The 22,500-nt window shown below is 48.3% G+C and overlaps 1 long non-coding RNA gene and 1 pseudogene across 2 annotated transcripts in view; both read left to right on the forward strand.

The window, feature by feature from the left end:
• Window positions 1-22,500, forward strand: part of LOC310697839 (inositol polyphosphate 5-phosphatase OCRL-like) — a 728,228-nt pseudogene that overhangs the window by 239,149 nt on the left and 466,579 nt on the right. The window lies entirely within an intron of this gene.
• The window catches only part of LOC310697717, a 471,107-nt gene that overhangs the window by 81,127 nt on the left and 367,480 nt on the right, over window positions 1-22,500 (forward strand). The window lies entirely within an intron of this gene.

A 22,500-nucleotide genomic window follows, 5' to 3' on the forward strand; every position in this document is an offset into this window, starting at 1 on the left:
GGCTGAACCCGGGATCTGCACGCCAAGGCTGGAGTAAGAAAGAGCCCTTGCCAGCTGGCCACGTTGGGCGCCTGCCTGGAGAGTGGAAGCCGGGGAACAGATGCAAAGGAAAGAGGTGGATTTGCCCTGCCAGACCTTAAACTTTATTATGAATCCGCAGCTTTTTGCTGGTTGAAAGAATGGCTGCTTCTTGAAAACACAGACATTTTGGATTTAGAGGGTTTTAATAATGTATTTGGATGGCATGTATACTTGTGGTATGATAAGGTCAAAGCACATAAAGCATTTAAAAACCATATAGTCAGGAAAGCATTGTTTAATGTTTGGATAAGATATAAGGACCTACTGAAAAACAAAACCCCAAGGTGGCTGTCACCGTTGGAAGTGAAAGCTCAGAAAAAGCTCAATATGGAGGTCAAATGGCCGAAATATTGGGAAATTTTGGAACAAGAGGGAGACAGATTGAAATTGCAGAGTTTTGAAAAACTAAAAAAGTGCGAGATTGGCTTCATTATTATCAGCTAATGGAGGCATATAATTTGGACAAGAAAATTGGCTTCCAGGTGAAAAAATCAAAATTAGAAACAGAACTGCTAGAACCCAGAACTAAGATTTTGTCAAAGATGTATAACTTGCTGTTGAAATGGAATACACAGGATGAAACGGTGAAATCTGCTATGATTAAATGGGCACAAGATGTTGGACATAACATAATGATGGCTGACTGGGAACAGTTATGGACCACAGGTATGAAATTCACGGCATGGAATGCCTTAAGAGAGAATATTATGAAAATGATATACAGGTGGTACATGACACCAGTCAAGCTTGCAAAAATCTATCATTTGCCCGATAATAAATGTTGGAAATGTAAAGAAACTGAAGGTACATTCTTTCACCTTTGGTGGACGTGCCCAAGGATTAAGGCTTTCTGGGAGATGGTTTATAATGAAATGAAAAGGGTATTTAAATATACCTTTCTGAAGAAACCAGAGGCCTTTCTCCTGGGCATGGTCGGCCAAATGGTGCCAAAGAAGGACAGAACTTTTTTTATGTATGCCACAACAGCAGCAAGAATACTTATTGCAAAGTATTGGAAGACACAAGATCTACCCACTCTGGAAGAATGGCAGATGAAGGTGATGGACTACATGGAATTGGCGGAAATGACTGGCAGAATCCGAGACCAGGGAGAAGAGTCGGTGGAAGAAGATTGGAAGAAATTTAAAGACTATTTACAGAAATATTGCAAAATTCATGAATGTTAGAATGATGTCAGAATGAAGTTAAGTGGTTTAAGCAGCAATGTTATAAAGGTGTATGTAAAAATGGATTGTTAACAGGTGAGAATCCAAAGTTATAATATATTATGTTAAAGGACTAAGATAAAAGCAAAGAGGGAAAGAAATTGCTGAATTAACTAACTGAATTGGAATACAAAAAAGGGAGGTGCGAGGAGGTCAGGGAAACAAGGAAATGAATGTAAGGTATGGAAAGACTGATGTATTTTTTAAAGTGTTTTTTATCTTTTTTTGTATTTTGTATTTTTTCTTTTATTTTTACTTTTGTCTTTTTTCTTCTTCTTTTTTTAATTCATGTAATTCTTTTCTTTGAAACCTTCATAAATATCATTAAAGAGAGAGTGGAAGCCGGGGGTTGGAGGGACATCGTGCTGCTCCTGGCAACCCCCACCCAACCCGACGTCCTCCTCCGCCTGAATCCCGCTTCCCCCGGGACACACTTCCCATCCTGGAGAGGCTGGGGGGGGGAGCGCTCCCCACCCCCCTTTCCAGACCCCACTCTCCTCGTTCTTCTTCTTCATGCCTCGGGTGTTTTCCTGAGTGTATCTTCAAAACAACCCTCTGCGAGGGAGGCTAAGCTGGCCCAAGGTTGCTAAGCCACGTTGCCAAGGCCAGCATTTAAGACCGCGCATCCTTTCCCCTCAGATGATAAAGCCGGGATGAGTCATGCTAGCAGCCCGTGGCCTTGATGGGCTTTGAGGCAGCCCAGCTCCCTTCTCTGCAAGCAGGCTGCCTCCGGGGAGGAGCAGCACTTTTCTCAAGGGACAGAAGCGCACGACTTCCCCCTCCCACTTGCCGCCCGCCCCAGTCTTTCTCCTGCGGCTCCGTTTAGCGGCTCATCCCAGGTGGGAATTCGGGTGGCGCTGCTTGCAGAAGGAGAAGTGGCCGGCGCTAGCGGAAACTCCCATTCTTCTTCTCAGGTAGGACTTCCGGGAACCAGACGAACGTTTTACCAAAAAGTATGGCTTGACTACTGATTTCCCATTCAAAGGAAGACAAAACGACCTAAGTTTGGAGGACAGGTGAAAAAAAACACGAATTACATTTAAAGTTCTGTGAGATGCAAAGGAAAGCTTGCTTTTTAAACTTGTATTTTACAGCTTGTTGCTTGGTGCTGTTAACGGAATGGGGGATATTGAGAAAGAAGAGACTTGGAATTAGAAGGTTAGGATTTCAGGGTTAGGTGGCTTGGATATTTGTGGTAGATCAAGTCAGAGTAAATGCGCACCTTGAGAACCACTGTATTAGACGTGCGTGGCGCATTAAGAATCTGAAAATAGATATAAAGTTAGTTTATACGCAAAGACTCTGTTTCACCAGAAGACACTTTTTATAGACAAAAGGTTGACGGATAAAGAGAAATGGTTAATCTATTGAGAGATCTTAAAGTGGAAATTGGGAGATTGTAAAATTAAAAGAAGGGGTTTCTCTTTTACACTCAATAATAGAGGGTTGGGGTGTTGTTTATGGGTTCTTTTTCCGGGGGGGGGGTCCTGCACCACTGGGTTTTTCAGGTATTCAGAGACATTGTGGATTTTAGGATTTAGAAATGGGTCAGCAGCTTCATTTGGCAATGCCAGAAAAGACGGCCCCTTCAAATTCTGTTTCTAACGCGTATAATAATTTAATAATTATATTTTTTAATTATTTCTACCCGGCCCATCTGGCTGGGTTTCCCTAGCCACTCTGGGCGGCTTCCAGCAAAAGATTAAAAATACATTAAAACATCAGTCATTAAAAGCTTCCATAAACAGGGCTGCCTTCAGATGTCTTCTAAATTTTATATAGTTGTTTATTTCTTTGGCATCTGGTGGGAGGGCGTTCCACAGGGCGGGCGCCACTACCGAGAAGCCCTCTGCCTGGTTCCCTGTAACTTCGCTTCTCGCAATGAGGGAACCACCAGAAGGCCCTCAGCGCTGGACCTCAGTGTCCGGCCTGACCGATGGGGCTGTATTGAAGCACAATAGGGGGTGGTGTAGGGACTTTGCGCAGGTGATCAATGGTCAAGAAAAGGCAACCTTTGTGCTATTTTATGTCAGGAGTTGGGAATTCTAGAAGTAGTACTCCTTTTTCCACGTTCTTACTTCCTGTACTGCTTGAATGGAAGAGGAAAACTTCACTTACTAATTAATTATGCTAAGCAAGGCAAATGTTAGGTCAGGAAGCTCAGCGCAGTATACCTGAAGGAGCATCTCCACCCCCATCCTTCAGCCCGGAGGTCCTCCTCTGAGGGTCTTCTGGTGGTTCCCTCGCCGCAAGAAGCGAGAAGCGAGGTTGCAGGGAACCAGGCAGAGGGAGGGCCTTCTCAGTGGTGGCAGCCTCTCTGTGGAACGCCCTCCCTACAGGTGACAAGGAGATGAGCAACTATCAAACCTCTGGAAGGCAGCCCTTTATAGGCAGGCTTTGAATGTTTGTTGTTGCAATATGTGTTGGAAGCCACCCAGAGAGGCTGGGGAAACCCAGTGAGGTGGGTGGGGTACAAATGACACAATTACATTTATAGCCCCCATTTCCTGCAAGGAGATCAAGTTGGTGTGCAGAGTTCTCCCCCAAAAAAAATTTTATCCTCACAACAGCCCTTTGAGGTAGGTTAGGCTGAGCGTGAGTGCCTGGCCCAGGGTCACCCAGTGAGCTTCAGGGCTGAGTTTGAATGCCTGCCCCCAGCATTCCTCCTCTGCAAGGCCTGCCTCCTCCCATGACAATGTCTGCTCACACACTCTCAAGCCCCCATGGATGGCTGAGGCAGGTAAGGTTGTGTGTGTTGGAGGAGGGCAGGAGCAGGCAAGGTGAGCCATGCCCCCAAAGGAGGCAGCTGCAGCAGCCCCCTCCTCCTGCTGCCCTCCAGGAACAGGGCGGGGAGGGACCAGCCCCCAGGAAGGACATGTTTGTCTCCCTCTGCAGTGCTCAGAACAAGAGGGGAATGAGGCCACCCAGGCCCTCTGGAGCACAGAAGGGCTCACCATCCTTGACTTTCCCCCGTCAACTGCCTTTTTACCCAATCCCTCATTTTAAGGAAGTCTCCTCTTTTGAAGTCAAATGTGACTGTTCTGGATTTCCTTAGCAATTGTCCACTTCCATACTGTGTATGTTGAGTCTGATAGCACTGTGGTCACTGTTCCCATTTGATTCAACCACACCTACATCTTGTCAGTTGAGAGCATCAGGCAGAGCACCCAGCACCTACCGAATCCTTTTTTTATTCCAGCAGGTCTTTTTAACGGAAGTTTGATGTCATCCATGTTAACTTTTTCTGCAATGTATTTCTCGTGTGTCACTTCAGAGATGATTATAATCAAGTGGTGTATAAGCTGTTTAAATAGTAAATGGTTGAATGCAATTTTAAAAATAATAATTGTATAACAAGGGGGAAAGCATACTTGTATCTGAACATATTTTAATGGACACAGACTTTGATAAATAGCATCCTAGCCATAGGCTAATTTTGTGGAATTTAAAGCTAAGCATACAAGTTCTGAAAGCATGCTTTGAAATCCATATGAACTCTAGTATGCTGTCGGGGGAAGAGGAAGGATGTGGTTGGCTGAAATGAAGTCCGATCCTGTACAGATAAATCACTAGTGGAAGCGCCAACAGAAACGTGTACAGATTCCACACGATCATGAGGAAGCCTGAATCTGGGCAGGACCTTGTCTCTTTGCCTGTCATTTGTGGCTGCTCCACCCAGGTCTGAGACGCCTTCCGGAGTGAAACAGTGATGGGGGGGCGGGGGAGGCAAGAGGATGGAGCCGTCTAAACCCCTCGGCGGGTACTTTGAAAACAGACTCCTTTTGTCTGGATCTTCCCCGCGCAAAGATGGGTCTGTATGCATTTTGAGCAGAGGAGGAGGGTCTGTGGAACTGCCCACCACTGCGGTGTACTGTTCCCAGGATATTAAAAAATAAAAATATTCAAAGTTATAACAAGACATATTATCCAAAAACATATCCTTATTTCCCCCCCCCATTTTCCTCCCTCCCCTCCCCCCCCCAGAACCCCCCACCCCACCCCCCAACTTCCCTCAGTTCCAGTCTTTGGTTTCTCTAATATTGCTATTTTCTGCATGTTACAAAGTTGTATAGATCCTCAAACTGTTTAGCTGATTATTATCAGTAAAAAAAAATTGTGGATGTTTATTCAAAACCTGCCAAGGAGTCCAATTCGCTTTGTTGCGTCTTCAGAGACTTTGTGAAAGGTTCCCATTCATCCTTAAAGTCACAGTTATCCTTGTTCCGTAGCTTATATGTCAATTTTGCCAGTTCTGCATAGTCCATCAACTTTTCTCGCCATGATTCTTTAGTTGGGGTTTCTTCAGTCTTACATCCTTGTGCAACCAGAACTCTCGCGGCTGTTGTTGCATACATGAAGATGTTTTTCAACTTTTTTGGCAGATCTTTCCCTACAATCCCCAACAAAAATGCCTCGGGTTTTTAAATAAATGTTAAATGGGACATTTTCTTCAATTCATTGTATATCATTTCCCCAAATGTTTTAATTACCTTACACTTCCACCACATATGATAAATGTTCCCTCCTTTTCCTTACACTTCCAACATATATTTGAACTAGTTTTGTACATTTTCCCTAACTGCACTGGTGTTGTATACCATCTGTACATCATCTTCATGTAGTTCTTCATGTACTGTTCCCAGGATAAATAAAAAATTCCTTCCAGTAGCACCTTAAAGACCAACTAAGTTAGTTCTTGGTATGAGCTTTCGTGTGCATGCACACTTCTTCAGATCTTTAACTATCCTGTTCCCAGGATAGTTAAAGATCATTCAACAGTTTTCAAATCGAAAAACGGTGTTTCATTTTGAGATCCTTTGTAACACCATCCACTTCATTTAAGCACAACCTACGGCCCTTGAGGTTTTTACTGAAGCAAAAGGATTGATTCCATCCCTGTATCAAACAGCTGTGATTTGAGGATCGTCTGTTTCATAGCAGCTCCTGTGCCCCTTCCCTCTGCTGCATTTGGCATGAAGTTGCCGGTGATTTCCCCAGGAGTCAAAAGGCCTACCTACTCTGGGCTTATTCTTGGGAATTACTTTGCAACAAAGAAGAAAGCTTTTCGTCTTCTGTTTCTTTTCATTTTTATGTTTTCAAAATGCTTGATATCTGACACTGATTTCTGTATATTGTGTTTTCTTTGTTTTTCAAGCTTTCATAAAAAATAGCCTTTGAAACCAGCTGGTACAGTGGTCAGAAGACTTGCCTTCGTGTCCACAGAATGGAGAAGAAAAGTTTGCCCAACGCATCCCTGGGTGCGACCCCAGAGACCTCCGGCTGCCACCTGGCTGAGCCTTCTCATTGCCAGCTCACTTTGATGCCCTCTGTTCCCAGAGATACCACTGGAAGAGCTGCTTCCCTTAGCCAGGAAGAGTCGGGGTCCCAGCAGCCTTCCCAGCAGGCCTCTCACATTTCCTCCTCCTTGGGCAGTACTCCATTGCAGGTCCCCGAGCAGCTTGCCGAAGAAAGGCCCCATGGCACTGGCCAAAGTGCTTCCCTCCCATCTCTGGATGAGGTTTCTTCTTCCCAGTGCACCACCCAGGGAATGGGTCACCAGCTTGCAGCGACGTTCTCTAGCCTGCAGTCTGGGAGTAGGAAAAGTGTGATCACCTTTGCGGGGACCCAGGCTGTTTCCTCTACCTCTAAGTCTCCAGAGGGGTCTGTCCCAGCTCCGAGCACAGCTGATCTGGCTAAAGGCGGCCAGGGGCAAGGCCAGGTAAGTCCAGATTGAGAGGTAGGGAAAGGGCTTTGAAGCTGTAATGCCCTCCTTGAGTCTCTCTCCAGCTGGTTTGGACAACTGCCCCCATCCCTGACCCCTGGCCATACCGCCTGGGCCTGGTGAGAGATGGAGCCCCAGAACACCTGGAGTGCACCAGGCTGGGGAAGGATGTCGTGAGGTGGAAGGCAACAGGAAGGCAGACAGCCCATCCCGGGGTCGGTCCTTTTCCTCCTTCTAGCTTAATGGCTCGCCTGAGCCGCCATCCTTTAAACTGGGGAAGCAGCAGCGGCTCATCAGAACTCACAAGTTAGGAAGTCCTATTGTTATAGTGCCCATCTTCTTGTTATGTCCTGTTGGTGGGGAGAATCGTGCCGTTTTCCTGTGGGTGGGCAGCCAGCCAGCAGCAGGCTGGCAGGTGGGCCCAGGGAAATGGCTTTGTTGGGGGAGCCTCAGAACTCGTCCTCTGCATGTTTGTTCCCTGTTGTCCCAAAGTGGGAACTGTCTTGCAATTCAGGCTTGTGGCACACAGGTAGAGAAGGGGAGCCGTTTGTCTCTTCAGATGCCTGGGAGAAGAGAGCAGTGGGTGGGGGCAGCCTCTGCTCCCCCTTCTAGAAAGGAGGCCTTTGCCAACATGGGTGCAATTCTGCTCCATGTGGAGAAAGTGTTTATCCATCATGGACTTGGGGGGATGCTGCTGCCAGCCAATATGGGATTTGAAGGATATTTTTTTACTGTAGGCCTGTTTATTCTGCTGCATTTCAATGTTTGCCTATTTTCGGAGCTAGTTGTAAAGTACCTTGAGATTCCCACATAAGAGGTTGCAGGTAAATACTCTAAAAATAAGAACTCCCCCCCACACACCATGTCACAAAGTCAATTGACACAGAGCCTAGAATAATGCCAACGAGCTCTTCTACCTGGAAGTGCAACATCAGCCCTTCAACACATCAGCATGATGTGCAGTTGTCACACGGCTACGACTCATAAGCCATGAATGCAGGTCTGAATAGTGCCCCTTTGGAAACCCCCACCCTCCATGCAGAAAAAGAGCATCTGCCCCTGAAATCCTTTCAGTATAAAGTGTATGAATGACAGGCAGCTAAAAAACTGTCTCCTTGGCTATTTGGCTCATGTGTCTCATAGAAGAAACTCCGTGGACGAAAACAGCCTTGCCAGGAATGTGAGCCGACTTTAATCCAGCCTGCCCTGAAATATCTCAGAAGTGAAGCAGGAGAAAGAGGCCCAGTTTATGGCGGTGAGCTGACTTGGTTTTGAGTAGGAGGGTGTGCGCTGAGGGGACTGGTCTGCTTAATTAATTAATTAATTAAAATTAGTTTTATAATGAATGATTTTAGAGTGTTGTTTATGCTGTACTTTTGTACTGTTTTATTGTTGTTAGCCGCCCTGAGCCCGGCTTCGGCTGGGGAGGGCGGGATATAAATGAAAATTATTATTATTATTATTATTATTATTATTATTATTATTATTATTATTATGTGAATAGGCTGGACTACAAAATCTCTGGCTGCTCTTATATTCTTTTCCTGCAAGGCTGCAGTTAGGTTAGTGAGTGGCAGGCTATTGCCTATCTTGTGTATCAGCAGCACTGTAGAGTCAGGCCAGATGGCAAATCCTGATAGTTGAGGTCGGGATGCATATGGAATGGGTTGGGGAAAGAGGGGTGGCCACTTCCAATCTACCAGGAAGCATTTTTTCAGCTGGAGAAACAGCTTGCACCAGCAGAGGGAGGCAGCACTCCAGAGAAAACCTCTCTGTCATACAAGCAGTCCTCTACAAGGAGATCCTTGGGCTGGGAGGGGGCTGGAAGTGACCATATTCCAGATGAGGGGGAGCATGAAGCCAGGCTCTGGGCTTTCGTTTCGTGTTGGAATGGCGATGTAAAATGACTTCTTTTATATTCAGGTCAGGACAACAGATCCACACCTGGGAGCTTGACGGCAACTGAAGGGATCCATGGTGATCCAGGGCAAGCTGCACTTGCTGCTCAGGTAAGGCCAGAAGGAGGCTTACCAGGCGTCCCCGGTTGCAAGGGACAGTCCTCGGATTCAGCAATCTGTCCCCGGCAGAAATTTGTCCCAGCAATGTCCCCGGATATAATTAATGTCCCGGGATTTACACTGAGGACTTCCTGCGCTGCAACATGGCTGACGCCATGGCAGCAAGCAGCATCGGAGGTCCCGACTACATCCGGGGACATTAATTAAATTCGGGAACAATCCAGCCAGCCAATCCACTGGCTGGGGGGGGGTGCCCCCCAACCTTGCTGCAGCTGCCGCCGCTGAGGAGAGGGAGAGCCCGACCCGAGAGAGCAGACCCAGAGGAAGGTATGTCTGCTTTAACGCCTCATTGCGTTCTTGGCTGTTCCTGTGGCGTACACCCCTCCCCCCTTTTCTCCAGCTGGACGGCTTGTCTTTGGGGCTGTGAGGCAAAGCACAGCAGAGGGGATCCCCCACCCCCCCAATTTGTGGGAGAGCTTGCTTGCAGATAGGGATAGCGCGCGGTTGGAGATCCTTTTATTTGTAATTGCTCTGGTTGCTTAGAAGGGTAGTTGGCGGATGAAGTGAATCAAGTCAACTTTAATGGTTTAACCTGCCAGAAAAAGGGCCAGTTTAAAACAGCGGCTGTCTAGTTCACAGAATTCCTGAACAAGCCTGCATCAAACACCGGTTTCTATCATAACTGAAATGTGTTTCATTTGCAACTAAGTAGAGCCTCTCTGCTAATGCAGAGCACAATCCACAGCTTCAGGCAAGGTCATTTATATAGCCAGAATCCAGAGCAGCCTTTTCTCCTACTCCTCTGAAGTACCACCACTGCAACACCAGCGCTTGGCCTTCTGGCACCTGCAGGCTAGGGAAAGAGCTCTTTGGCACCCTGGGGTGGAGCTCCTTCTCAGCAATAGCACTGTCTGCTCATTCCCAACTTCTTCAACCAGTGCCTCTGTGCCTTCTGCAAATGTCTGGAGTAAATGTCTAGCAGGAAGTGTCTGTCCTCTCCAGGATGTTGAAATACTGAAGAAGGCGCCTGTCAGGGGTTTAGGAGCAGAGGCACGGGCAAGGGAGGAAACAGAGAGCGAAGGGGAGGAGGCAGAAGAAAAGATGAGTGATGACGACGACCCGAGATCTCCTAGTCTTTCCAGTGAATCAGAGGATTCACAGAAAGGAGCACCAGTGGCCAGGGCAAGGGGGGAGTCTAGGGGGGCACCCCAGGAAGATAGAGCCAGAGGGGACTCAGGGGGGAGCAGCTGGAAATCGGGACCAGCGTCACCGCCAGGAAGCAGGGAAGAGGAAGGGAGCCAGGGGGGAAGCGCTGGCAGCTCACCACAGGAGGGAGGGCATGAGTCAGGAGTGGCCACACCTCCATCGGGGAGCGAACAAACGGTTAAGAGGAAAGTGGAAGGTTGGGCGCGCGCGCCAAGTTCAAATGCAGAGGAAGGCGGCGCAGTAAGCAGCCCCGAAAGGGAACCAGGTCCTAAAGCCCGGCGCAAGGAGGCAGGAGGGTCCGGGTCAGCGTCAGAAGAATCCCGGAAGGAAGAAGCCCCGGGGGGTAGAGGGACCCAGAGGAGGACAGTCAGGCGGAAAAGGTGGAGCAAGGCTAGGATATTAAGTTGGTGCACACGGGGCGGAGACTCAGACGGAGCTTCGCCGATCTAGCTACTAGACGTAGAGTTGCGCGCAGCAGCGTGAGAATGGAAACTGTAATTCAATAAAGACTTTTACTTAATGATCGCTGGCTAGCGTGATCCTCTGTGAGCTAGGATCTTCAAGCAGCTCTGACATTTGCAACTAAGTAGAGCCTCTCTGCTAATGCAGAGCACAATCCACAGCTTCAGGCAAGGTCATTTATATAGCCAGAATCCAGAGCAGCCTTTTCTCCTACTCCTCTGAAGTACCACCACTGCAACACCAGCGCTTGGCCTTCTGGCACCTGCAGGCTAGGGAAAGAGCTCTTTGGCACCCTGGGGTGGAGCTCCTTCTCAGCAATAGCACTGTCTGCTCATTCCCAACTTCTTCAACCAGTGCCTCTGTGCCTTCTGCAAATGTCTGGAGTAAATGTCTAGCAGGAAGTGTCTGTCCTCTCCAGGATGTTGAAATACTGAAGAAGGCGCCCAATAGCCCTAAGACGGGGGCGGAAACAGTAATTAAGGATGATCAAGCATTGCGTATGAAGGTCCAGGAGCTTGAAGAAAAACTCCAGCTGTTGCCTGCAATACTCCAGGATCCGCAAGGAAGAGGTATTTTTGAGAATCCCGTCTTCACAAATTTCGGGGACAGGCCCTCCCAGTGTTAAGGTGGGGAGGTGGGGTTGGGAGATTGCAGATAAGAGTCCAAAGTTAAAAATGTAAAGACTAATGGAATTCTATTTAAAAATCAAAAGTCACTGCGGTGATTCAAGTTATAGTGTCAGACAAAAGACAAGATGGAAAAGAAAAGATAAGGAAGTGAGAAAAGAGATAGAGAGAAAAAGAAGAAAGAAAGAAAAAGAAAACGCAAAAAATCCTACTGAAAATTGTTTGTTTGTTCAGAAAAGAGAAGGAAAAGAAAAAAACCATTGTAATAAGTATATAGAAAAACTGGGGGAGTGGGGATGGAAAAGTAGATATATATATATAGAACACTTTAATGAGAAATTTTTAAAAAAACTTTTAAAACTTTTTTTGAGTGATAGCAGCTCTTTTGGCTGAGGTGTGGCATGCAGCTGAAACAGTATTTCAGGAAACTCAAGCATTCGGTGTGAATCTCCAGGAGCTTGAAGAGAAACTCCAGCCGTTGCCAGCAATACTCCAGGAACCGCAAGCAAGAGGTATTTTTGAGAATCCTGTCTTCACAAATTCCGGGGACATGGCCCTCCCACTGTTAAGGTGGGGAGGTGGGGTTGTGAGTTTGCAGATAAGAGTCAAAAGTTAAAAATGTAAAGGCTAATGGAATTCTATTTAAAAATCAGGTCAGGACAACAGATCCACACCTGGGAGCTTGATGGCAGCTGAAGGGATCCACGGTGATCCAGGACAAGCTGCACTTGCTGCTCAGGTAAGGCCAGAAGGAGGCTTACCAGGCGTCCCCGGTTGCCAGGGACAGTTCCCGGATTCAGCAATCTGTCCCCGGCAGAAATTTGTCCCCGGAATGTCCCCAGATTTATGCCTGGGGACTTCCTGCGCTGCAACACGGCTGACGCCATGGCAGCAAGCAGCATCGGAGGTCCCGACTACATCCGGGGACATTAATTAAATCCGGGGACATTCCAGCCAGTTCCAGCCAGCCAATCCGCTGGCTGGGGGGGTGCCCCAACCTTGCTGCAGCCGCCGCCACTGAGGAGAAGGAGAGCCCGACCCGAGAGAGAAGAGACCCAGAGGAAGGTATGTCTGCTTTAACGCCTCATTGCGTTCTTGGCCGTTCCTGTGGCGTACACCCCTCCCCCCTTTTCTCCAGCTGGACGGCTTGTCTTTGGGGCATTGAGGCAAAGCACAGCAGCGGCAATCCCCTGTCCCCCCCACACACACTTTGTGGGAGAGCTTGCTTGCAGATAGGGATAGCGCGCGGTTGGAGATCCTTTTATTTGTAATTGCTCTGGATGCTTAGAAGGGTAGTTGGCGGATGAAGTGAATCACATCAACTTTAATCGTTTAACCTGCCAGAAAAAGGGCCAGTTTAAAACAGCGGCTGTCTAGTTCACAGAGTTCCTGAACAAGCCTGCATGGAAACACCGGTTTCTATCATAACTGAAATGTGCTTCATTTGCAACTAAGTAGAGCCTCTCTGCTAATGCAGAGGACAATCCACAGCTTCAGGCAAGGCCATTTATATAGCCAGAATCCAGAGCAGCCTTTTCTCCTACTCCTCTGAAGTACCACCACTGCAACACCAGCGCTTGGCCTTCTGGCACCTGCAGGCTAGGGAAAGAGCTCTTTAGCACCCTGGGGTGGAGCTCCTTCTCAGCAATAGCACTGTCTGCTCATTCCCAACTTCTTCAACCAGTGCCTCTGTGCCTTCTGCAAATGTCTGGAGTAAATGTCTAGCAGGAAGTGTCTGTCCTCTCCAGGATGTTGAAATACTGAAGAAGGCGCCCAATAGCCTGAAGACGGGGGCGGAAACAGTACTTAAGGATGATCAGGCATTGGATATGAAGGTCCAGGAGCTTGTAGAAAACCTCCAGCCATTCCCTGCAATACTCCAGGAGCCACAAGCAAGAGGTATTTTTGAGTATTGCGTCCCGCGGTGACCCGGAAGTAATGGAGCGGGTTACCTCCAGGTTTCGCTGCTCGCCCTGGTTTCCGAATGTTTTGGAAGTCAAACGGACTTCTGGAATGGATTCGGTTTGACTTCCGAGGTACCACTGTATATCTTCTCGGAGCAGGGGCAATCCCATTGCCGCCTTCAGTTCTGGTAAAGCTAAGAATTGCTTGTGCCGATCTTGATGCCTTCAAGGCCGAGGCTGTCATCTGATGAGACCCAGTACTCCTATCAGAGAAGCAAATCCTCAAATACAGTCATACCTCTTCTTCCGCTTGGTACAGGTTACGTCTTTTCAGGTTGCGTCCTGTGGCGACCCGGAAGTAACGGAATGGGTTACTTTCAGGTTTCACTGCTCGCGCATGTGCAGACGCTCAGAATGATGTCACGCGCATGCGCAGAAGCAGCAAATCACGACCCACACACGCGCAGACGCGGGTTGCGTTCTGCTCATGATGCGAACGGGGCTCCGTAACGGATCCCGTTCACAACCAGAGGTACCACTGTAGTTGAAATGCCTGACTTGTTCAATGGCCTGTCCATTTAGGAGCCATTTCTGCTTCCTGGGCTGTGCCCCCAATACTACGGCTTTTGTCTTGAAATAATTTGTAATCAAATCTTTCTTACGATACAGTCTCCCAAAGTTCTTTAGTAATCGCCTCATACCCACTTGCGTTTGTGCTCACAACACCGTATCGTTGGCATGTAGCAAAATGGATACATTCTGGGATAAAAGTGAAACAGGGAAATATCTGGCCATTTGGGTTCCTTTATTACATTGTTTACATAAATGTTAAAAAGCAGAATTTTAGAAAGTATTTCAAAGGGTTTAAAATGATTTAGGAATTACGAGGTTAACTTTTTAAAAAAGATATTAAATAAGTTTTAAAAGCCTGTATGTGTAACTGCTGATGATGTTGGGGCATGGGGGGTGGCGGCAGCTGTGGTTGTAAGACTCCCTTAAAACTGATTTACAGTGCTGGCTCTTGGGGATTGAAAGGGCACATAAGAAGGCCTTGCCCCAAACTAAAGAAAAACCAACAAACAACCCCAGTCAAACAATTAAAAAAACCAGCCTGTGGAGCTCAGATGAACAAGTCCCACTTTTGTGCAACTTGACCGGAATGACATGCACAGATGCTCCCTTCTTTTTCTCAGTGATAGCAGCTCTTTTGGCTGGGGTGTGGCAAGGAGCTGAAACAGTATTTAAGGAAACACAAACATTCCTTGTGAAGCTCTGGGAGCTTGAAGAGAAACTCCAGGCGTTGCCAGCAACACTCCAGGAGCCACAAGCAAGAGGTATTTTTGTGAATCCTGTCTTCACAAATTCCGGGGACATGGCCCTCCCACTGTTAAGGTGGGGAGGTGGGGCTGCAAGTTTGCAGATAAGAGTCAAAAGTTAAAAATGTAAAGGCTAATGGAATTCTATTTAAAAATCAGGTCAGGACAACAGATCCACACCTGGGAGCTTGATGGCAGCTGAAGGGATCCACGGTGATCCAGGACAAGCTGCACTTGCTGCTCAGGTAAGGCCAGAAGGAGGCTTACCAGGCGTCCCCGGTTGCCAGGGACAGTTCCCGGATTCAGCAATCTGTCCCCGGCAGAAATTTGTCCCCGGAATGTCCCCGGATTTACGCCTGGGGACTTCCTGCGCTGCAACATGGCTAACGCCATGGCAGCAAGCAGCATCGGAGGTCCCGACTACATCCGGGGACATTAATTAAATCCGGGGACATTTCAGCCAGCCAATCCGCTGGCTAGGGGGGAGGGTGCCCCCCAGCCTTGCTGCAGCCGATGCCGCTGAGGAGAGGGAGAGCAAGACCCGAGAGAGAAGAGACCCAGAGGAAGGTATGTCTGCTTTAACGCCTCATTGCGTTCTTGGCCGTTCCTGTGGCGTACACCCCTCCCCCCTTTTCTCCAGCTGGACGGCTTGTCTTTGGGGCTGTGAGGCAAAGCACAGCAGAGGGGATCCCCTGTCCCCCCCTACTTTGTGGGAGAGCTTGCTTGCAGATAGGGATAGCGCACGGTTGGAGATCCTTTTATTTGTAATTGCTCTGGTTGCTTAGAAGGGTAGTTGGTGGATGAAGTGAATCAAGTAAACTTTAATGGTTTAACCTGCCAGAAAAAGGGCCAGTTTAAAACAGTGGCTGTCTAGTTCACAGAGTTCCTGAACAAGCCTGCATGGAAACACCGGTTTCTATAATGACTGAAATGTGCTTCATTTGCAACTAAGTAGAGCCTCTCTGCTAATGCAGAGCACAATCCACAGCTTCAGGCAAGGCCATTTATATAGCCAGAATCCAGAGCAGCCTTTTCTCCTACTCCTCTGAAGTACCACCACTGCAACACCAGCGCTTGGCCTTCTGGCACCTGCAGGCTAGGGAAAGAGCTCTTTAGCACCCTGGGGTGGAGCTCCTTCTCAGCAATAGCACTGTCTGCTCATTCCCAACTTCTTCAACCAGTGCCTCTGTGCCTTTTGCAAATGTCTGGAGTAAATGTCTAGCAGGAAGTGTCTGTCTTCTCCAGGATGTTGAAATACTGAAGAAGGCGCCCAATAGCCCTAAGATGGGAGCAGAGACAGTACTTAAGGATGATCAAGCATTGCGTATGAAGGTCCAGGAGCCTGTAGAAAAACTCCAGCCGTTGCCAGCAATACTCCAGGAGCAGCAAGCAAGAGGTATTTTTGAGAATCCCGTCTTCACAAATTTCGGGGACATGGCCCTCCCAGTGTTAAGGTGGGGAGGTGGGGTTGGGAGTTTGCAGATAAGAGTCCAAAGTTAAAAATGTAAAGGCTAATGGAATTCTATTTAAAAATCAAAAGTCACTGCGGTGATTCAAGTTATAGTGTCAGACAAAAGACAAGATGGAAAAGAAAAGATAAGGAAGAGAGAAAAGAGATAGAGAGAAAAAGAAGAAAGAAAGAAAAAGAAAACACAAAAAATCCTACTGAAAATAGTTTGTTTGTTTGTTTAGAAAAGAGAAGGAAAAGAAAAAAGATCCATTGTAATAAGTAAATAGAAAAAGGGGAGGAGTGGGGATGGAATAGTAGATATATATATAGAATTCTTTAATGAGAAATTAATTTATTTTTTTTAAAAAAAGAGAAAGTAATAATAATGAAAATGAGTAAATGAGTAAGAAGTGAATAGAAACGGATGAATAATGAGTAATAATGTATTCATAAAAAAGGGAGGATTGTGTGTATAGCTAAAGAAGAAGGAGGCTGGAGAGAGAGAGACAGAGAAGGGAACAAGAAAAAGGGGCAGTTTGAATTCTCCCGTGGGACCCCCAGGGCTTGGTGTCGGGTCCCTAGATCAGGGCTGAGGCGGCGGTTCCAGGAAATGGGCTCCAATGGTTCAGGCTGCCTGCCTGGGTTCATAGGGTTTGAAAATACTGATAAGAAATGGACTGAAAATAAACTCAATAACATAAAGCATGGTTTTTGCTGTGCCCCCCTGCACTGGGGAGGGTCCATGCCGCGTTCTTCTTTCCCCCAGCCAGTCGCCGGTGCGCGGTTCCTCTGCTCTTTTGCTCCAGCCACTGGTGATATTGGCTTGGGGTCGGAGCTGGGCTAGGTGGGGCGTTCCCTCCGGGCTTCCCTGTCTCTCCCGATCCCCTCCTATCGTTACCCCCCCCCCATGTTACCTGTGGGGGCGCCTTACCAATACAGTCATACCTTGGATCCCAAACACCTTGCGACTCAAATGTTTTGGCTTCCGAACGCCACAAACCCGGAAGTGAGTGTTCTGGTTTGTGAATGTTCTTTGGAGCCCAAATGACCGGCGGGGCTTCCGTGGCTTCGGATTGAGTGCAGGAAGCTCCTGCAGCCAATCGGAAGCCGCGCCTTGGTGTCCGAATGTTTTGGAAGTCAAACGGACTTCTGGCATGGATTCCGTTTGACTTCCGAGGTACCACTGTATATCTTCTCGGAGCAGGGGCAATCCCATTGCCGCCTTCAGTTCTGGTAAAGCTAAGAATTGCTTGTGCCGATCTTGATGCCTTCAAGGCCGAGTCTGTCATCTGATGTGACCCAGTACTCCTATCAGAGAAGCAAATCCTCAAATACAGTCATACCTCTTCTTCCGCTTGGTACAGGTTACATCTTTTCAGGTTGCGTCCTGCGGCGACCCGGAAGTAACGGAATGGGTTACTTTCAGGTTTCACTGCTCGCGCATGTGCAGACGCTCAGAATGACGTCACGCGCATGCGCAGAAGCGGCAAATCGCGACCCACACACACGCAGACGCGGGTTGCGTTCTGCTCATGATGCGAATGGGGCTCCGGAACGGATCCCGTTCGCAACCAGAGGTACCACTGTAGTTGAAATGCCTGGCTTGTTCAATGACTTGTCCATTTAGGAGCCATTTCTGCTTCCTGGGCTGTGCCCCCAATACTACGGCTTTTGTCTTGAAATAATTTGTATTCAAATCTTTGTTACGACACAGTCTCCCAAAGTTCTTTAGTAATCGCCTCATAGCCACTTGCGTTTGTGCTAACAACACCGTATCGTTGGCATGCAGCAAAATGGATAGATTCTGGGATAAAAGTGAAACAGGGAAATATCTGGCCATTTGGGTTCCTTTATTACATTGTTTACATAAATGTTAAAAAGCAGAATTTTAGAAAGTATTTCAAAGGGTTTAAAATGATTTAGGAATTACAAGGTTAACTTTTTTAAAAAAGACATTAAATAAGTTTTAAAAGCCTGTATGTGTAACTGCTGATGATGTTGGGGGGTGGCGGCAGCTGTGGTTGTAAGACTCCCTTAAAACTGATTTACAGTGCTGGCTCTTGGGGATTGAAAGGGCACATAAGAAGGCCTTGCCCCAAATTAAAGAAAAACCAACAAACAACCCCAGTCAAACAATTAGAAAAACCAGCCTGTGGAGCTCAGATGAACAAGTCCCACTTTGGTGCAACTTGACCGGAATGACATGCACAGATGCTCCCTTCTTTTTCTGAGTTAAAGCAGTGATTTTGGCTGGGGTGCGGCAAGGAGCTGAAACAGTATTTAAGGAAGCTCAAGTATTCCGTGTGAAGCTCCAGGAGCTTGAAGAGAAACTCCAGGCGTTGCCAGAAACACTCCAGGAGCCGCAAGCCAGAGGTATTTTTGAGAATCCTGTCTTCACATGGCCCTCCCTCCCAATGGGTTTCAAGTCCCATCATCCATGATGAGTGCTGGCCATGTTGGCTGGGGCTTAGGGGAGTCCCACCACAGTCTGGAGCCCAGTTCAAGTGCGCCTTTGTGGGCAGCTGGTAGCCATGCCAGGGTCGCCTTCGCTGCGTGGAAGGGGTGGCCTCCCCCCCACCCCCACCCCATGCGTAGGAGACCAGAGACCAGTAGCAGACTGCACATGTGCCTCTGAAGGGCACAAAGGTTTGCTGCCTCCTTGTGTGCCCATTTTCTTGCCAAAAAGAATAAAAATACAGCATATGGTTGCACATACCAGGCACCAATGTTAATGGTGGTTCTTTGGCTTTTCCTTCAGGTGAGGAACACGAGGAGGAGGAGGAGCAGCAGCAGCAGGAGGAGAAGGAAAAATAAAGAAAATGGGGGGGGTATATATTTTCCTATATATTTCTATTCTTAGTTCTATGTATTGCTTCTTTATTTAATAAAATTTATTTTAAAAAGCCTGCAACGTGGTTTACCAAAACAAAAAACAAAAAAACCACCACAGCAGTAAAATCAAGAAAAATCAACAATCCTACTTTAAAACATACAAAAGCTAAAATATTAAGAGATGAAAATTACTTCAACTTCCTAAGCTTCTAGATATGCTTGCCTCAACAAGAATGCTTTTAGCAGGTGCCTGAAAAGCGGCTAGCAAAGGCACGTGCTTTGTTGCAAGAGGCGGGGAGTTCCAAAGGGCAGGTGCTGCCACACTAAACCATGCAGTACAGATATTCTGCGGAACCTGTGGTAGCGCTTGAAACTGTTAGAATTCCAGCTCCATGATTGCAGTCATGGGATTGTTGTCTATGTTTTGTCTCCACAGAGTGGGAAGTGACGGCGACAGGATGTTTGTGTTCCTGTGTTCCGTGAAGTGGGGCTATTGTCCTTTGTTCTTTTTCTCTTTGCTGTCTGATGCTAGAGAGAGAGGGAGCCATGTTGCAGTGCTCTGCGTGTGTGTTGATATGTAAATCAAGTCGATTAGCCAAAATGCTGAGTTGCTGAGGTCTGTCACGCAAGATGCACAAACTCTGCGGATCCCTAAGTGTGCCGGTGTCGCTTGGCATCGGTCGCTGTGATGTTCGGGCTGAAGAAAGCTTATGAAGCTCCCAAACGATCGACCAGGAGGGAGGAAACATGCCAGTTGGGCACGTGTCTCTGCCAGGGTGCTACTCAAGTGTAGGCTGAACTCCTGACAGAAACTACGGAAGGGGAGGTTTTAGTCATGGGGATTTCACCATGCTCTGAAAAGGAAAACATTGATTTCAACAGCAGGCCTGCACAGCAGCAATCTACTCGCCTGCGAGTCTCATCATGATCAGTGGGACTTCTTCCCGAGCCGGCGGTGCATAAGATGGGCTGCACCCCTTGCACCCAACTTGTACCTAAAACTCTGCACAAGCCTGCACCAGAGAAGAGTGGAGCTGGAAGGGACCCCTGAGGGTCATCAAGCCAACCCCCTGGGGCAATGCAGGAATCTCAAGTAGACTATCCCTGACCGATGGCCCCCCGTCTTCTGTTTTTCCTCTCAGCCAGGACCCACAACAACGGAGACTGGAGGTGGGGAGAAAGATAAATTTTGACTAGGGAAAGGCAATGGGGCCGATTTGTCAGGCGCACACAGGCACAGCTTGAAGACTTTACGCAGAGAGGAACCCCACACGGGAGACACAGATACACAAGCACACAGAAGTCAATAACCCAAGAGTGGCTTCTAAGTGGGGGGTTGGCTGAGGAGAGGGTGGGGCGGAAACATGTGGAGCTTTGCAGAGGGGAGGCAGAAAGCGTTTGTCAAAGGGAAACTCACTTTCCCTGTTTAGAAACCGGCCAAGATCCCTTCTGCATTTGCAGCGCTGCCCCCAAAGTGACCCTTTCAATCCACTTGATAGTCCAGCTGTAGGCGCTGGTCTTCCAGGCAGAATGAAAGGCGCACCCACCGATCCCGCTTCCTTCCTCTCCCCTTCCTGCCCCCCTCCGTTCTTTGCTCACCTGCCTCCTTCCCGTCCTCTCCCCTGCCTGCCTCCTCCAGCCGGGAGCGCCCACCCACGACCCCCAGCTTCCCAAGCCACCAGTGAATGCTCCCCCCCCGCAGGATGACACCCAGTGCGGAGCGCCCCCACCCTGCTCCGCCACTGCTCTGGAAGAAGCTGCTCTGCTGAGAGCAGGACATCTCTGAAGACTCGGCTGGGGTTCTGTAATCTCTGGTGATACATCCCACTGGCTGAGGTGTGGTGAGCTGCAGACTGACTCCCACAAGTCACCAGCTGAGAGGTCCATGGTCCAGATGCCACTACACCCCTAGGTGCTGAAAAGTACCAACTTGAATGGCTCTGAAAGGAAATCAGACAAATTCAACGTTGAAATTTCTATGCTGTCCATCGGACTGGGTTGCCCCAGCCATTCTGGGCGCTGCCAGCAAATTGAAACATCCAAAACAGTAAAACACCCCAAAATCTTTCCTGTTCCAAAGCCAATTGGATTGACTGCTGAATCTTCTTCCAAGTACTTTGGAAAGGACAGGAGCTTTCCCTGCACTTGAGAGCAGTCAGCTAACGTAGGGGTACAGGCCAGGCCACAGGCCACTCCCAGCTCAATCCCCTCACCTCAGCATCGGCCGCCTGAGGCAGCTGCCTCACTCTGGCTCATCAGAGGTCCGGCCCTGCTTGGGAATATGAGTGGGAGAGGGCCATTGCACTCAGGTCCTGCTTATGGGCTTGTTGTGAGCCTCTGCTGGGCAACGACGGGGAACAAGGTGCTGGACTAGATCATCCATTGGTCTAATCCAGAAGGACTGTTCTGACATCCGGGCTGGACTGGAGGCAACTCCAACTTGCAAAAAGCCCTGGAACACCAAGAATTGCAGACTCCCACACTCGCAAGCAAATGAGCTATTGCTTCGCTTCTTAAACCAAAAGAAAAAAACAAACCCACGTCCACTAGCAAACAGACCAATGAAAGTTGCATTTTTTTTGCGTGGGTAGGAAGGGTTTTCATTTTCTTTCTGGTATGAAAGCGTATCAATATGAACGGGGACTTGGGAATGAACTCTGTATTTACATACTACTGCGTATAGACCAATCAAAAACATCGGATTTGGACAGCTAGCCAATAGCGCTTAGCGGCCTCTAGTGGACAGAATCTTTCTTGTGCCGCTGCCTGCTTCCGTTCTGCAGAGCTTCGCCAGCTTGACTGAGCTCCGGAGTGGCCGCCGGCTGAGAGAACAATGGACTCAGTTCATCAAAAGCCCATTAACTGGTTTCTATTGCCAAAAGTAATCCTTTGTTGCAGGAAATCTGTCAAGCCACATCCCTTATGGACTGCCGGCTTAGGAAAAGCCCCTCACTTCAGAAAATCCACCCCCTGCATCAATTTCCTCCATTCCAACGCCATTCTTGCCCTTAAGGAAAGGACTCTTTCCCCCTCTATCTCCCGCCATAATCCCTCAAGCGTGAGGACACGTGTACACCCTGCCCCCCCCCACCCAGGGAAGTGCCCAAAGGTGACAATTACTGAGCAGTTAGTTGGCCAAAGAAACCAAGAGCCCATCACCAGACTTGCCCCAGGGTATGGATGTGCAGGAGGGACGCAGGTGGCGCTGTGGTCTAAACCACAGAGCCTAGGGCTTGCTGATCAGAAGGTCGGCAGTTTGAATCCCCGCAACGGGCTGAGCTCCTGTTGCTCGGTTCCTGCTCCTGCCAACCTAGCAGTTCGAAAGCACGTCCAAGTGCAAGTAGATCAATAGGTGCCGCTCCGGCGGGAAGGTAAACGGCGTTTCTGTGCGCAGCTCTGGTTCGCCAGAAGCGGCTTAGTCATGCTGGCCACATGACCCGGAAGCTTTATGGCGGCTCCCTCGATGGCCAATAAGGTGAGATGAGCGCTGCAACCCCGAGTCGGTCACGACTGGACCTAATGGTCAGGGCTCCCTTTACCTTTAGCTTTACTTAAGAGGTGTCTGGACATGTTTGCCTGTGTTAAGCTTGTACTGAGTGAGAAGTCTGGACATGTTTGCCTATGGCCTGTCCACCGTCCCTCAGACCTGTGGGAATG

This window comes from Podarcis liolepis (assembly GCF_965112155.1).
Source record: "Podarcis liolepis genome assembly, chromosome: W".
NCBI lineage: Eukaryota > Metazoa > Chordata > Lepidosauria > Squamata > Lacertidae > Podarcis > Podarcis liolepis.